A 16,604-nucleotide genomic window follows, 5' to 3' on the forward strand; every position below is an offset into this window, starting at 1 on the left:
ACCTTAAAAAAAATAGTTTTTAGTAATTGGTTTGTGGAAAGTGTCAGTTTGTAGTTCATGACAGATGGTTATATCCCAAAATGTTGATAGTCTTTTTACTTGGTGTGGGTAAATTTAAGATTCTTGTCTTGGTTGTTTAACCATGCAGTGAAACGTAACGCTGTTGCATTATCACCTTTCCATACCACAAAGCTTTAATCTATGTAGTGTTTCCAGGTTGTGATGTGTGGCCGGAGGGGGTTGTCTCTATGAAGAATGTTTTTTTTCTACAGTGTACACATAGAGCCCAGCCACACTAGGGGCAAAGGTGCTCCCCATTGAATTCCCACTGGTTTGCAGGAACGAAGTCCTTTCAAATTCATAAGTGTATAGTACGTGCCATTTGTGCCCATAACTTAACAAAATGTATTGGGGTAGGGGGTACCATTCTTTTCTGGTGTCTTCAAGGGGTGTTAGCTTGAGGAAGGCTCGTCTAAAGACTCTACATCCAAGCTCATTAGTAAGTTCTCATTCTCGAGGAAATCAAGATCATTAGTATGGACATGGAAGTCCTTTGGGTCTCTAATGTATGTTTCAATCGTCTGTGCAGTTGGTTTCAGTAAATAGTCACAAGATTGTGACAGAGGCTCTAGGAGTGCTCCTATCACTGAGAATATTGGTCTTCCAGGAAGTGGGTCATGGTTTTTATAAATTTTAGGGATAGTGTAAAAATCGGAGATTCTAGGATTGGTGTTCCTTAAAAATTCTGTTTCTTGTTTACTAATCCATCCTTCGCATTCTGAATTTTCAGTCATGAAATTGATTTCTGTTTTAAATGCGGGGGTCGTGTTAATGTCTAAGATCGTATAATTCAATTCATCCACAAGTAATCTCTGGCAATCAGTTCTCTATGCTGTGGTGGTCTGTAAGACAATTCCCCTAGCCTTTGTCGGCCGGTTTGATAGCATTATCTGTATCTTTTTGTAGTTCATATAATGCAGCTCTTTCTGCAATACTTAAAATTTTACATTTGTAATTTGTTTTGGTATCGAGCTTTTCAATTTCAGTGTATATATATATATATATATATATATATATATATATATATATATATATATATATATATCCTTTTCAAAGGTGGTGAATCATAACCTTTGAAAAGTCAATATATGATCTCTACAGGCGTAGTGTGTGTTGCAGGTTAGTACGTGGAGTTTTTGTGCAGGCCTGTAGTGATCTAAGCTGTGTAATTCTGTTCACCAAAGTGGGCTTTGAGTTGTAATTTATGGAAAAAGGCTACTAGTTCACAGTGTAGGTGATACTTATCGAAGGCTGGCGTTGGCACAAACCCTAGACCTTTATTCAGTACCTGTGTCTGTCACTGTCAGGGTTTTATTTGTCTGATTCGTCACTAAGTTGTTGGCATGCTGGGTCCTTGCTGTGGGTAGGACATGCTTTGAGTATGTACTTTTGATTCCTCTATGTCCCATTGAACCCGATTGTTGTTTTTTCTTTTTCCTCTATGGCCCTGTCCTCTGCCTAAAAAAGGTGTGACTTGGTTGTTTAGGAATTGTGAGGGGATTATTGGGTTATAAGGCATCATGTGTTAGCCATGTCATGGGAAGGGGGCTTGGAAATACTGAGGAACAGTCAGGTAATTATTCCCTTGACAGTGCCTTGCCCAGGGTCTCCTGTTTTCAGGTTTGTCTACCCGTTTGTGTTCACTGTCCCTTCCCCATGATTCAGAACCTGTTGATCTATCGTCCGATGAATTTGTCCCAGATAGATCAGAGCTAGTTCCTTTTATTTTTGACCTTCTCAAGAATTCCTTTCTTCCGCTATGCTGGAATAGGGTTCGTGTTCAGCTAGCTCTGGAATCGAGTTAAGTATAACGCAGCTAATCTATGCTTAGTATTTTATTCCTTTTCGTTTTTCTTTTAATTGTGTTCGAACTAATTCATTTGAACCATTTCCCAGTATTAGGGTTTGCTCTAACTGGAGCCATTGTTGGATTCACTTCAGCAAAGGACATGCTGATTTTGTTTGAGAAACTTGTAGTGACATTTTTATTTTATTCTTTATTTTGGTGGATTTAAGAAGATTTTGAGTAGCACCAACAACCGGGGCTAGAGGGCCCGTGCACTGCACAGACCAGCATCCTTTGCGGCAGGAAGGCTGCCGCTGGTCTTCTGCTGCGCCTGGAGGCGCAGAAAAGGGCCAGAGCACTCCGGCACCGCGGGACGAGCAGCACCAACAACCGGAGCTAGAGGGCCCGTGCAGTATACAGTCCAGCATCCTTTGCGACAGCAAGGCTGCTGCTGACTTTCAGCTGCGCCTAGAGGTGCAGACAAGGGCCAGAGCACCGCTGGACGCGCGTGGGCGTGCCCGATCCAAGGGCGTGCCCGATCCAAGGGCGGGCCCATCTGCGTCCGGACGAGGCTGGGCTGGGCTCCTTCTCTTGGTCTTTCGATCTGGACCTCCCTATGTCATCTTGTTTTGCCCTATCCACTCTGTGGAACAGGAAACTCTCTGGTTTGGTCCAATCCTAGCCCCAATGTGGTCGCTATCGGGACTACTCGTAAGTGCCACCTGAACATTCTTTTCCAGTAGTTTTTGTTTTTTATATTTTGATTGACTTCATATTTTGTAACCCGAGCATAACCAACTAGAGGACTATATTTCTGATCAGCTGGGTGGTAAATGAGTCATCCTTGGTGTCCATGCCACGTGTTTAGTAATTCACCAGAAATGGGGAAGCGCACTACAAATGCAATTTGCCATGCACCACCGCTGCACCTGCACCTACCCCTACCCCTTCCGCAGACATCCATTGATAGGTTGCTACAGAGGGCCATAGGAGTGGTGGCCACAGGGATAGAACTTACAGAACGTAGGCTGTCATTGACCCCGGACCTTTAACAAGCCTGTCCTGTTATGTTTTCGCCCTCAACTCCTAGCGCAATGGAACGATCGCTGGAGTTGTCGCCACAGATACTAGATGTGGCACTGGAACAATACCGAAAGTAGTCGCAAGGAGGAGGGGTGTTACCAAAGGTGCAGCCAAGTCCAGTAATACCAAACGGCCCACAAAGTCCACCAAGGCAGGGGTCAAGCAAAAATTATAGATTATTAGAAACCAGGATGTGGGGCCAGGTTATGGATTTCACTGTCAGGCCATGCCATGATAGTGATCATAACGCTCCAATACTTGAACTCACTTTGCCAACGACTGGGGATAAACCAGCTGAAGTTCCTGCTATTGACCACAGACTGACACTCACAAATGATAGGCGGAAAGTTAGGTGGGCATGGTTCGAAAAATCGCCCAAAAAATGGCCCTCCTATTTGAAGCCATCATACCCAACCTTGAGGCCATGTTAGAGCTTGTAAAGTCAGGAGGTATTGCTGCATCCCTTGCAGAGGTTGTCAAGATCTAGTCTACCACCTCAAAGCTGGAGGAGGTGTTTTGGCCAGTGTGTGCAAGGGGATGTGGGATGAAGCCGAAGTAGACATGGGTCAATGGTAGCTGTCAGGTGTCAAAAAAGGAATTGATAGAGGCTATAAAATCCAAGTGTAATATTACAGTAAAATCAGCAATGGCCCTCTATAAAACCACCATTGTATCTGCAAAAACTGCATGGGAAACGGATCAATGGGATAGTTTGAAACTGGCCCTGGAGGTTAAAGATATCGAAACATTCTGGAACATTATATCCACAGGCAACAGTAAAAGAAAGGCGGCTTTTGAGCCAAATATAGCGGCTGACTGCTGGAAAGAGCACTTTTTGGCTCTGTATGCCTCATATGCTGTTGAGGCCAGCAACCCGACCCCTGCTATTCTGACACCCCGACCCCCGCTATTCTGACACCCCGAAGTCCAAAATAGCTATCCCCGAGATCACTCTGGCAGAAGTTACAAAAGCCCTAAGCAGAATATTTCCAGGGAAAGCAGCAGGCGTGGACAAGATACCAGGGGATGTTTTCCTGGCTGAACCCAAGGTCAGGGGCCCTTATTTATGGGTGGTCTATAATGCCATCCTACAGGGGCTGGCTCTCCCTGCAACCTGGTCAGGTGCTGAGATCCTTCCGGTATATAAAAAGGGATCACCTCTATTAACAACAAACTATAGACCAATCAGTTTGATCGATGTATCACAAAAAGTATTTGCCAGGATGTTATTAGATCGCCTGCAATCCTGGCTGGAGGAACACAAGATCATGACCCCGGTTTCAGAGAAAAAACATCAACGGGAGAGCAGATCTTTAGGCTTCAACTTCTTTATTGGAAATCCGTATATCTAGAAGGAGATAGCCTGTATCTGGTCTTTGTGGACCTGAAGAGTGAATTTGACCTGGTACCTAGAGACACCTTGTGGGGGGTATTGAGGGAATTAGGACTACCCTACTATCTTTTAAATATACTGAGAAGGCTACACACTGGTAACTATGACCAAATCAGGTATGGGAAGAATGGGAAGTTCACGTCGCTCATCCCCATTAACATGCGAGTCAGACAGGGATGCGTGCTTGCCCCTACCCTGTTCTGCATCTACATTAACGGACTGGTAAGTGCGCTGAGTGAACTGAAGGACATAGATGCCCCCAAACTAGCGCACAAGCCAATTCTGGCTATGATGTTTGCAGACGATACTTTACTCCCCTCTAAATCTCCTATGGGCATTCAGAGAATTTTAGACTGGTTTTGTGAGTTCTGTAGGTCTAGGTGGCTGGAGAGCAACATCCCAAAAACAAAAGTTATGGTCTTCAACCCCACTAGATTAACCCGCCCCAACCCATGCATGAACAGTATTCCCGTGGAGTGGGTATCTATTTTTGACTACCTGGGCATTACCCTTACTGAAAATATGGCCTGGGGGCCCCAAATAGATAAGTCAAATCTTAAACTGGCCCAGACTGCCGGTGGCCTGGCCAAGTTTTATAGAAAGTTGTTTCATAAGCCTGTAAGTCCAGTCATGGAGATTTATAAAACCCAGCTTAGGAGTGTTGCCCTATATGGGACTGAACTCCGGGGGCACTCTCACCATTGTCAAAACAGAGAACAACTTTGTTAGGCAGCTATTCAGCCTACCGGAGAGTTCTCCACTGGTTCCACTACGTATGGATCTAGGGGTGAGACCTATCGCAGAGGAAATTGGCTGCAGACCTCTACTCTTTTGGCGGCGCCTCTGGGTGACACCTGAACTGGCCGAATACAAGTCTGAGCTCCTAGAAATTTTGAGACTCCCCGGCAAAGGCAAGCTGCCATGGTTTGCACATATCAGAGAAGATCTCCGTTCTATTGGCAGAGACAATCTATAGTATAATCCAGATTCAGCCTGTTTGACAATCCCGCGTTACCAGCTATAGGGTGGGCAAACTTGATAAACTCCATGAAGTTTCTACCACTGGATCTCTTACATCAAACTTCCTGGACGTGAAGAATACGTATAATATAGAGCCATGCCTAGATGAAATTTGACCGGCATTAGCCAGGAAACTGTATATGCAGTTTCGGCATGGCTGCCTTCCCCTGCTTTCCCTCACTAATAAATTATCCAGTGGTAGTAATTTAGGGTGTCCTGCGTGTAGCTCGGGAGAGGAGTCCGAAGTCCATGTTTTCTTTTTTTTAGCTGGGATACCATAAAATCAGACTCAGATGGTGGATCCAATTGTGTAGGAACCTTGGTACAGCACATTGCAGAGAAGCATTCCGGTTCCTAAAATATAACACTGAACTTCAAATTATTTATGCGGTATCCCGTTTTTTTTAAGCTCTATGTGGTGGGCATGGATGAATTTTCTTAAAGTTTAACCATGGACTGGGCTAGGTGATTGACCTCATTGTTGTAATCCTAAAAATAATTTTTACCAAAATTTGTTTTATCTTGACCTTTAGCCTTTTAACTATTTTAGTATTGTTTTTACTTATCTGTGTTTGTTCTTTTGTGGTGTAGAAACCGAAATAAAGAATGAAAATTGGTTTCTTTATTTCATCTAGCCTTTTTTTTAAAACTGTAACTGTTACAGACCAGTGAAGGTGATATGAGGGTATGTCCACCAGCATGGTTTCTGACAATCTTTGTGCAGTTTATGTGCTTTTAAATTGTTTTGTATTAAATAAATCTTAAAAGGGGCTTAAATCCCGCCACCTTTATTTCATTGCTTTTTATTGGTATCTATGCTGGCCTCTCACTTTTCCTCTGTTTACAATTGGCTGTAGCATACTGTTTCCTGTGTCCTCCTGTTGTTCCTCTCCTGTGCTGCTCTGATCCGTTTCTCGGGGCCAAAGTACTGTTTCAATCTGCTTTTATGGAACTATTTTTTTAATGGTTTCTACCTGTTCAGCACGCATTTAGAGCCTCAATTTATAGTGTCTGGTTGTACGCATTTCAAGCTCCCTACATGCCCCTTTCATATGCCTCGTCAGTTTCTACTCTTATTATTATTAATAGCTTTGTTGCGCTGACAGCGTGACTTTCAAACTGCCACCTCTCAGGACTTTCTTCTTAGAACTTTATTGGAGTGCACCTCTTTGCAGTTGCCTTCCCTCTGTGTTGTCGTTTACCCTGCCCCCTTCTCGCCCTCTGTCTTGCTGCCCACTCTCCTGTTTCCCCTGTGTCTGCCAGAAAGAGACTTCACTGAGCTTGGTTTTGTTTTAGATGTCTACGGCTTAATAGGCTCGAACTGCAGCGGCTATTTCATAACCAGTCCCAACATAACCCTTCTTATTAACTATCATACGAAAGATAATTTGACATTTCGCTTTAATCCAAGAACGGACCCTACACATGCATTCTTCGGTATACCATTTTTAGTGCAAGTGCCACGTCAGAGTAGTGGCTGTAAGCTGCATTTTAAATTAAAGAACAAAAGCGCTTCGGACGCTTGCTATGCTACCATCTGCCCCAGGCAACATATTTAGCTGTGGTCTGGGCTCACCACTGCCACCCTCCGGGGAATCCCTGAATTGTTGCCATGGTGACTTATGCAACCCTGGACGCAGAGCTGAAAACACATCTGCTGTGGCCAGGACCGGCTCCAACCTCTGGGACAAGTGCGCTAGGCCCAGTGCACGATGAGCAGATTTTGTCTCTGCCACCTTAAACAGCACCAGCCCTCGGACATTGTTTTCACCAGCCGTACAGGTCTGTTGTGGCTGGTGCGGGCCTATGCATGTGCGCGCTTGTCAGCTGGCAGCTTGAGTGAGACAGAACTGCACTCTACAGAACAGACACTCATGTCTGCCAGCCCTCACCGAACTTCGGCAGCCCCTTCACGTATAGCAGGATGTTTTAATTTCAAAGTCCTTCCAGGGTCACTGCAGCCGGCAGAATTATTAATGAAAGGACCTTTAGGACCACCTCATCAATGCTCCCCTCACCTGCTCATGGGGGGTCACCGGGGGCTGTCCCACTCATGAGGCTAGCGGGGACCTTGTGTCTAAATGCATAGGGCACAACTCTGAAGACAGCGTTCTAATCCATGCCCTCTCAACGGTATTTCAATCTATAGCTGCAGATGGGGCAGCATCATCAGTGTCACTGTGCCAGCCTGACCTCTCCTGACTGGCAACTGTCTGCAGCATATCACATCACAGCACTCTCAGAGTACCTGTCTGCAGTGAGTGACTCCACACACTCCAGCTACAGCGCCCAGGGCGAGCAGCAGGAATTATTTACAGCAGAACTGTCAGTGACTGCGTTGGTAAGTGAAAGATAATGTCGTGATTAATGTTTCTGCTAGAGAGAGTTTTGTCTAGTGCAAGTTTTGACTCGCCAGTAGCGCAGAGGGTTAACATACCTGCTGCAAAGAACATGTAATCTGCACATCGCAGAACATTATTTTATCTGGAAAGCTCACGGGGTTACTGCTTTTATCGAAGAGATCCTTTTGTTACTTGCAATTCATATCTACACAGTGACTTAAAAATTGTTGTCAAAAACATCAGCTGCATGTAAAGTGCATAGTATAGGTTAGAATGTCATACACTTCACACCCCCTTCTTTAATGATCCTTATTTTGCTACAAGGTGTAAATGCGTTCTTAATAGTAAATCGACCCCAACTACTGTAAACCACCACAAGAGAGAGACGGAGGCAGACAAGCAGTTTCTGAACGTATAATCGTTTAAAAAAATATACATAGAATTAATCGGAGGCTATAACATTTGAGGACTCTTTACCTATTTAGAAAATATTCTGTTTTTGGGAAAGGGCTCAATCGTTTGCATTATAAGCAGCCAATTTAATCTTTTATGTTGTTGCTTTCATTTGAATGGTGCAACGCGTTTTTATTTTTTGCTATGCGTGTGTCCCCCTGAACCACAAAAACTGGCGGGACTGTACTCACTTTTTAGGTCGAGCCTAGAGCAGCGCATGCGCTGATTGCTCGACTTTCAGTAAGGGGGTTTTCAAAGTGCTACCCACATGCTTTTGCTGGCCTCAAGCTTGTGTGCACGCTCGCGTGCACGCGCACAGCTGCCATCTGTCTTTCTTATCTCTTTCTCCACATCGCTGGCCATTACTTTCACGGCCGCATCTGCCTTTCTTATCTCTGCTAGTTCCTTTAGCAATATCGACGTGCTTGATTATATCTTTTTCTCGCGTATATTTCAATAGCCCCTTATGCACTGAAGAACCTAGACCTTATAGGCCTGGCGGCGCAGGGTACGCCTTAATCTCCTGAGTTCACCTGCTTTGTCGAACAGAGACACGGGACACTCCGTTAGGCGTAGAAGGTTTGGTTTATTAGCTGCAGCTAAGTACAGTTGTCCCAGAAGTACACTTGGTATGTTCTTAGGAGACTGCCACTTTACTTTGTGGCGCACAATCTTTTATAACACACATATTCACAAAGAACACTCCCAATGCACACAGGGTTAACCAATGAGAAGAATGTGAGTGAAAACAAGATATCAACTCAAATAAGCCTCTCTTCCAACTGTGTTTGTCACCCTTCCCCACAAGTTAATCAGTGGTAGTGTTTATAAGTCGACTTGCAGGACACATTTGTATGCCCCGCAGGACAGTTGTGAAATGAGAGAATACGAGTAAAGAATAGCGAAGGCCAGAGGATAAGATGAAGTCAGGAAAGAATGGTGCGAACCAACAGATAGTCGAGACCGGGATCAGTCAAACCAGACGAGGATTAGTGGAGTCGGCCAGACCCTGACACCAGCTATAAACAGAGGCAGGAGGTTATTTGACACGTTGCAGTAGGATGAGGGAAAACAACACCTCGTTCACCGTGCTGCCTGAGTGAGGGCAACACAAAATGGCGGAAAGACACAAAATGGTGGCTAAATACGAAAACTGAATTACCTCAGCACAAACTGGCATAATCTGTTCCGCCTGCTGTACCTGATCATCACTTTTTCGGTTGGCGCCTGCCACGATGACAAGCAATCCTTGACCCCATATAAGAATGTCATAGATTTATCTACCACATACCCGATCAACAATGACATTCTTGTTCTGCTTAATGAGGGTGAAACCGTCCGCATGATGGTGCTGTTGGGATTCAGAAATGTACAAGATCTGCAAATAACCTGTAATGCGCCTTTAATCTTTCACTCTTAAGTCACTACTGATCAATGTTGTGTTTTTCGAAATTTTAGTGGATTTACCTCAGAAGCGTGCATTACCGAAGCCCCAAATCGACTAACATGTATTGCATTCCAAGTAATATAGAACAGCATGCATACATTGATACGTTAAGCCTATTTAAAGTGTTGAAATCTAGTTAAAATGCGTTGGTTTGGTTTCATTATTTACTCGAGGAACAGTTCTGGTCCAGTATGATCTGTGATGCAGTATCGTGCTAAGTTTAGATTGGCGATGTGTCTGGCGAGTAGACTCGCTGCAACACGAATTATCACACATGAAACGCGACTTTGTTTGATTTTCCTGCAGCAGATGGGGTTACATAGGACTGGGAAGTAGACATTTTAGAAGTCGAGACTGATCCCACGGTTCCTGATTATCATCTAAATTATTCACCTCTTTCAAAGAACCCCCTAACAATCCCGTTCAGTGACACGATTTTAATTTTTAGACCTGGCTTTAGCCCAGACCGTTTCATTTTAGTGAAATTATTTCACAGCAGGGCTTGTTGCTATTTCCATTAGAAGAGTGCTTTTTTTCCACTAATAACTGTGGCGCCATTTGATCTATATATGCACAAAACTAACCCCAAAAAGTTCTTCCACCAATGCTCCATCATAGAAGGTTTTTTTGTGTCAACCCCTCAACCGTGGCCAGGAAAACCAGCATTGGCATAGCCAATAGGTCTCGCTTTTGGGACCTTTTAGAAGTATTTCGTTATGCAGCACAATATCTTTGGTGCAACAACATCAACTGTTGCATGGCTAAACACTTATAAGGTCCCAAAGGCGAGACCTGTTGCCTATGCCAATGCTTGTTGTTCGCACATACACGTGCACCCTGCTCTTTGTTTCCTCTGCCTGTCCGCGCACATCTGGAAGCGCGTAGGGTACAATAGCCCCTCCCAAAGTGATGGCAGTCTGCTTCTCCAGACAGTGTTAGGTGGAGTCCAACAACTGCCTGCCCACATTCCTTTAAAGCTCTGCAGACATGTCCTTTAAGCAAACTGGTTCAAAATTAAAATACCACCCCGCGTAAAACACTACACTAACCGGGACTAAAGGCAAACTGGACCAACCCTGAACCGTGCTTGGCTCGCACATCTTAGCATGCACAATACAGAGCTACGAAACATAGTGCGTCCTTCGTGGATCAGCACTTGGAGATGATGTCTGCACATTATAGCAGATAAGCAGAGTGTGAGATCCACATTCAGGTATGTGCCAATGACTCAGATTCACCTTGGTGTGTAGATCTCACACTCTGGTGCGTAGCCCATAGTGTATCTCTTCAATCTCACGGAATAGAACAGGATTTCAATAGATGGGTCAACCCTCTACAGTGGTATTACTTCAGAAAGTTCTGGAGGCTGAGGTTTCTTAACTAGTTATAGTTTCTCGCTGCTCCATAGTGTTACTATATGTGTTTAATGTGTTTTGGTGTTAAGAGTGGGAGTATCTGCAGTTTGGCACATGTCAATATGGCTATTTAATGTCTTCCTGCTCTTTAAGCATGTTGTTTTGCAAACTGAACTTGTGAACCCTATGAAGATAAAGGTCATTACATTTTAAGTGTCACCAAGATTTACAAGTTTCTTTAGTAGTTGACCTATTAATTTATCCTTTTATTCTAACTACATCATTCTAATGATTTAGAGATGACAAAATCAGACACTGTTTATAATTTTCTTTATATAGAGAAATATAACCTGACTATTTTGTCACCTTACTCCAGCTAATCGTATATAAAACTGATGGCATAATTTTTTTCAGCACTGTTTGAAATGGATCCGAAAGGAACAATGATGTCATCAGCTGTGTGACAGTAGGTTCAAATTTATCTATCTTTATTGTCTCAAACAATATTTTTGAGCTACTCTTGGGGACCGTTTAAGACTTGTAAAGATAAAAAACATTAATAAAACTTGATATTTGTAAATGAAACAAATGTTTGTTTATTCACCTTGAAGTTTACCTTTAAATATGTGGTAAATCATTTGCTTGTTAGCTACTAGGGGTCCTTATCAAAATAAGATGCCATTTTCTAGCTGTCCATATTGTTCAAAGTAATCTCAGGTAGAAAATTGTTGAGCACATGTCCGCAGATACATGAAACTTGAAACCACTTTTTTATGCAAAAGGTAGGTATATTTTTCGATGGTATCGCGCTGACTCGTTCAGAGAAGGAATAGCTTATGGGGACTGGACTCTATGTCCCAGGTTGCACCACTGTTCTACCAAGCAGCAGGAGGAGGGGCCTGATAGCACTTAAGGTGCTCTGTAGCCCCGCAGGCCGGACTGAGCCCGGGTGAAGAATGGGCCAAAGCCAGGCCCATCATCGCCCAGGGCCACCTCTCGTGGTTGTAGGACAAAGCATCTCTGGGGGCTCATGGTTGATTATGGAAGCCTACATCTGACTCAAGCAGCTAGTCACTGCACAGACACACACAGCTGGAGATGCGCTCGACCCGATCTTCTCCACTAGGGGGAACATCAGCTACAGCCACACCACCGAACACTCCTGGACCAACTACCATTGCGTACATCTCGTCTTGCCACACCCCCTCCGCTCCCTGCTGCAGCTGGATCAAGGCCACTGAAGAACTTCCCATCGACTCCCTCAGCACAACCACTCCGGCAACATTGCAGCACGCATCCGCCATCGATGGAGCTCCAACTTCACCGACATACCTGAAGATAAGACCAGGCAAGCAACAATCCAAGAAAGCTAGCTGGTTCACTCCTTCCCTTCATGAATGCAGACACACCTGGAGACAACTCGAGAAGAGAAACAAAACCCCAGAAACTAATGCTACCTTTAAATCTGCTGTCAATGCCCCCCCCCTCTTAAAAACCATAAAGAAAACAGCCCTTCAAGACCGAATTGTCACAAATGCACACAGCAGCAAAGAACTCTTTGCTATCTTCAAGGATTTCTCCAGGCCCAACGGTGAGACCGCAGATGTCCCTCCCTCCCGACGACTGGAAACACGCCGAGTTCAACCCCCTGCTGAAGAAGCTATCCTCGGACCCGACTGACCTCAATAACTTCAGACCCATCTTCCTCCTCCCCTTCCCAGCCAAGGTAATCGAGAAGGCCATCAGCGCCCAACTCTCTGTGTTCTTAGAAGTAAACCACGTCCTGGACACCTCCGAATCCGGCTTTCGAAGCAACCACAGCACGGAGAGTGCACTTCTCGCTGCCACTGACTACATCCGCTCTCTCAACGACCTGAGCAAGACCGCAGCACTCATCCTACTGGATCTCTCGGCGGCCTTCAACACGTCTCTCACCGCACCTTAATCACAAGACTCCACGAAGCCGGCATCCGCGACAAGGCACTGGACTGGATCCCCTCCTTCCTCACCGGCAGAACTCAGCGTGTCATACTATCCCCGTTCCTCACAGAAGCTAGAGAGATCAGCTGCAGAGTACCCTAGGGCTCCTCTCTGAACCCCACCCACATCGTCTACATGGCCACCCTTGCAGCCATTGTCAGAAGCCACGGACTTAACATCGTATCCTATGCCGATGACACCCAGCTGATCCTCTACCTCACCAACGAACCCAAAACAGGCAGAACCAACTTCCACACCGGAATGAAGGACGTTGCTATCTGGATGAAAGATAGTTGCCTCAAGCTCAACTCGAACAAGGCTGAATGACTCTTCCTGGAACCCACCCTTTCAGCCTGAGACGACTTTTGGTGGCCAGCCACTCTGGGATCCCCTCACATCCCGATGGACCTTGTACGCAACCTCTGCATTTCTCTGGGCTCATTGCTCACAATGAACCGCCAAATCAACAGTTTCCTCAGCCTGCTTCCTCACACTCCGTCTGCTCGGAAAGGCATTCAGATGGATCCCTACAGAATCCAGAAAGACGGTCACGCACATACTCCTCACCAGCAGTCTCGACTATGGCAACGCACTCTATGCCGGCATCACCCAGAAACCGTTCAAGAAACGAAAGAACGTCCAAAACACCGAAGTCAGACTGGTCCTTGACATCCCCCACCGCAGCTACATCACGCAACACCTACGACAACTCCACTGGCTCCCAGTCAACAAGAGAATCGCCATCAACCTCCTTGCACATGCCTACAAAGCTGTCCACGACAAAGGACCAGCATACCTGAACCTCTCCTCACATTCTGCGTACTTGGCAGATAACTCTGTTCCGCCCAACTCGCCCTAGACTCCGTCCCCAGGATGCACAAGACCAGAACGGGAGGAAGATCCTTCTCCTACCTCTCTGCCAAGACCTGGAACACACTGCCTCTCCACCTCAGGCAATCCGCGTCACTGACCTCATTCAAGAGGGCCTCAAGACCTGGCTCTTCGAATGATCCTACACCTAAAAGGACCAGCAGTCCGGCCGCCTGCCCCCTCCACCCCTCCAGTGCCTTAAAACCCTCCGCGGTGAGTAGCCGTACTATACAAGCCCCTGATTGATTGAAGCCTAGAGGATCACTTATGAGGGAACTGGCCTTTGGCTTTGCTGCTGTTTTGCCCTTTTCGCATATTCCCTTGAGGGATACCCTATTTTCAGGATAATGTTTAGCTGCACTATTTTGCTTTTAGAGAGGATTGCTTGCTATATACATATAATGGGGGAAAATTACAATGCTGGGGGTGGGTGGGGGGGATAAAAACAAAGGAACTAATGCACTACGGTGCTCCACGCTCAACATCTTTCTGGCCAGAGCAGTCGGGTCATCTTTAAAGAAATTGATTTTGCAGAAAGACCGTTGTCCCTAGACAAAGAAGAACTATTGCCCTTCCCAATTCACCCCCACTTTGTCCCAGTGCTTCAAGCAATCTAGTAATTACTTATATCGCACTGGCGGAGGGTGACCTTGCCTGGAGGGCCACGACTCCCACACAGGCCGCAATTTACCTTTACTCCTCGCATATTAGCAAAGGAGGATCTTCTGCCAAAAGGAAGCAACAGAGTAAGAGCATTTGCAGCGATATGGCTGGAGTCCCTAAAAACTATGACAAAAACACCTTCAACCATCTTGATCCTGTCTTCTGGCTATGGGGAAGAAATAATTACCCGCTCTAATGGGAAGATAAAAACTCTGACATTTGTGTTACCCCCTTGGTGGATAGAATAGCAGGCCTGGAGAAAGTGATTTCAGAATTAACTATTTGTAATAATGTGTCCCTCATGCGCACCAGGGTGGAGGAGGCGGTGGTAACAAATACTGCCACCCCAATGGCAGACTGTGCAGGGGCGCATGCTCAGTGGTCCCCATTAACTGAACCGGCTATTCCGCACATTGATTTAATAGGTGTAACCCAACCTATTGGTGGTAATGAACGCTGGCAAGAGGCTGCAAGGACTAGGAGTACCACCCCTACAATTGAACCAGAAGTTCTGTCCCCGCACGTTGATGTCACTATTCGCTCCCGACTCACCTGACTGTTGCTCGATGTAATTATCTTAACAAATGTTCCATGTCTGTCTGCATCCAGGGCGGAATCAGACGGTGAACTCAAACAGAAATTCTGATTTCAGCATCTCGGAATATAAGGATATTCTCCTTGTTAGGAGAGTGGACTGAATTGGACCCCCAACCAAACACTGTAAAAGGGACTTTGGGGTAATTAACTGCATGAACCCGAAATTAGTCGGTCGGTTAATTTCGCACAGTGCTCAAAACTCCCACTGGAATTTTCTGAACAAATGTATCCCCATTTTGCCACTGGCTTTTTTTAAAGGCATAGTTTTTGTAAACTGGTTGCTAAGCCTCCTCTGCCTCCCCGGTGTCCTGAACCACTTAACCGTCAATGTATCCCGAAGACCAATAGATTTACTCCTCTACTTGGCCTAGAGGATATAGCCTGACTGCCTAACCATTGCTGCACATAGGAGCAGTAAGACCTGCCAAGGAGGCCAAGGATTGCAGCTGCCTGGTAGTGTTAATATAAAGGGAGGCTCCTCCTGAGGTCTCACGAACAGTGGACTCACTGGCTCATCTGATATGCTGGAATATCGCAGGCATACATTTCAAAATTTAACATTGTAATGTTACAGGAAATCTGGTATTAGTGTTTGAAGCTTTCTTTATACCTGCCGCCCATTTGGCTGGGTGTAGATCCTGGAGAATCTGGATAATAAGGTCTTTATAAGCTGTTTAAGGTCTTTCTAATTGTTTGCTACCATCCTGAAATCCAAGTTCTATGGATAGTCCTTTTGAATAGGTTTTATTTCTTTCTTATAAATTTTTATAATTCTGCAGTGGAATTGGGCTGTCAAATCCAAGTTTTGTTTTATATCATGGACATATTAAGAAATGGGGCAGGCCATATTTGAATGAGTTTTATGTGATCTTTGGGGGTGATTTAATACAAAGTTGGAAAATAATGTAACCAGTGTGACCCTTTCCTGGAGTTTGATAACCTCCTGTTTGCCACAGGCCACAGATATCTACTTTTGTGGGTAGGGAACAAAGCATCATCATTGATTGATTTATTAATTTCGTAGGGCATTGCTGAGTTTGTTGACTGACGCAGGGGGTGCTACTGAAAGTGGGTTCAGCAACCTTAATCCCAACAAATTAGCACTGTTTCTGTGGATCAGTTCTCAACTGCATGTATGTAAGGTTGTAAGTGATCTACCCCCTAAAGATAAGGTACTCGGGCGTAGGTGGCAGGCTTTGAACATAACCACCTTGTTAATGGTCTCTGTAAGGACTAACCTTGGTCTGATCTTCATTTACCTATTAATAGATAATTACCCTGTTTCTGGCTCAATTGAGGCATTTAAGAAACTAAATTCATTTATTAAGACTTCCTTAACTAGCCATCCTAAAAATGCTGAATCTACTCTGGTTTGGCAGGGAATGTAGCCAACCAATGCTTGTGCTTAACCCTTAACTGTAGCCCTAGGGACGTATTGGTCATAGATAAAGCAAGGTCAGGATTAAAAATTGCCCCAAAAAAAGGAAGCAGTCTCTCAAGGAGGAAGCATGGGAAAGCCTAATAAGAGCAAAACACACAAGATGATGGACGGAAT

General features: G+C 45.1%; 1 protein-coding gene across 3 annotated transcripts in view; it reads left to right on the forward strand.

Annotated features, from left to right (window-relative positions):
- Nucleotides 1–16,604, forward strand: part of HELZ (helicase with zinc finger) — a 2,003,166-nt gene that overhangs the window by 40,032 nt on the left and 1,946,530 nt on the right. For all 3 annotated transcript variants that reach the window (XM_085617266.1, XM_085617269.1, XM_085617268.1), the window contains exon 2: nt 11,354–11,405. The gene's annotated coding sequence lies outside the window, so the exon portion shown is untranslated. The remainder of the gene's footprint in view (nt 1–11,353; nt 11,406–16,604) is intronic.

The sequence above is a fragment of the Triturus cristatus genome, chromosome 7, assembly GCF_964204655.1.
Source record: "Triturus cristatus chromosome 7, aTriCri1.1, whole genome shotgun sequence".
NCBI lineage: Eukaryota > Metazoa > Chordata > Amphibia > Caudata > Salamandridae > Triturus > Triturus cristatus.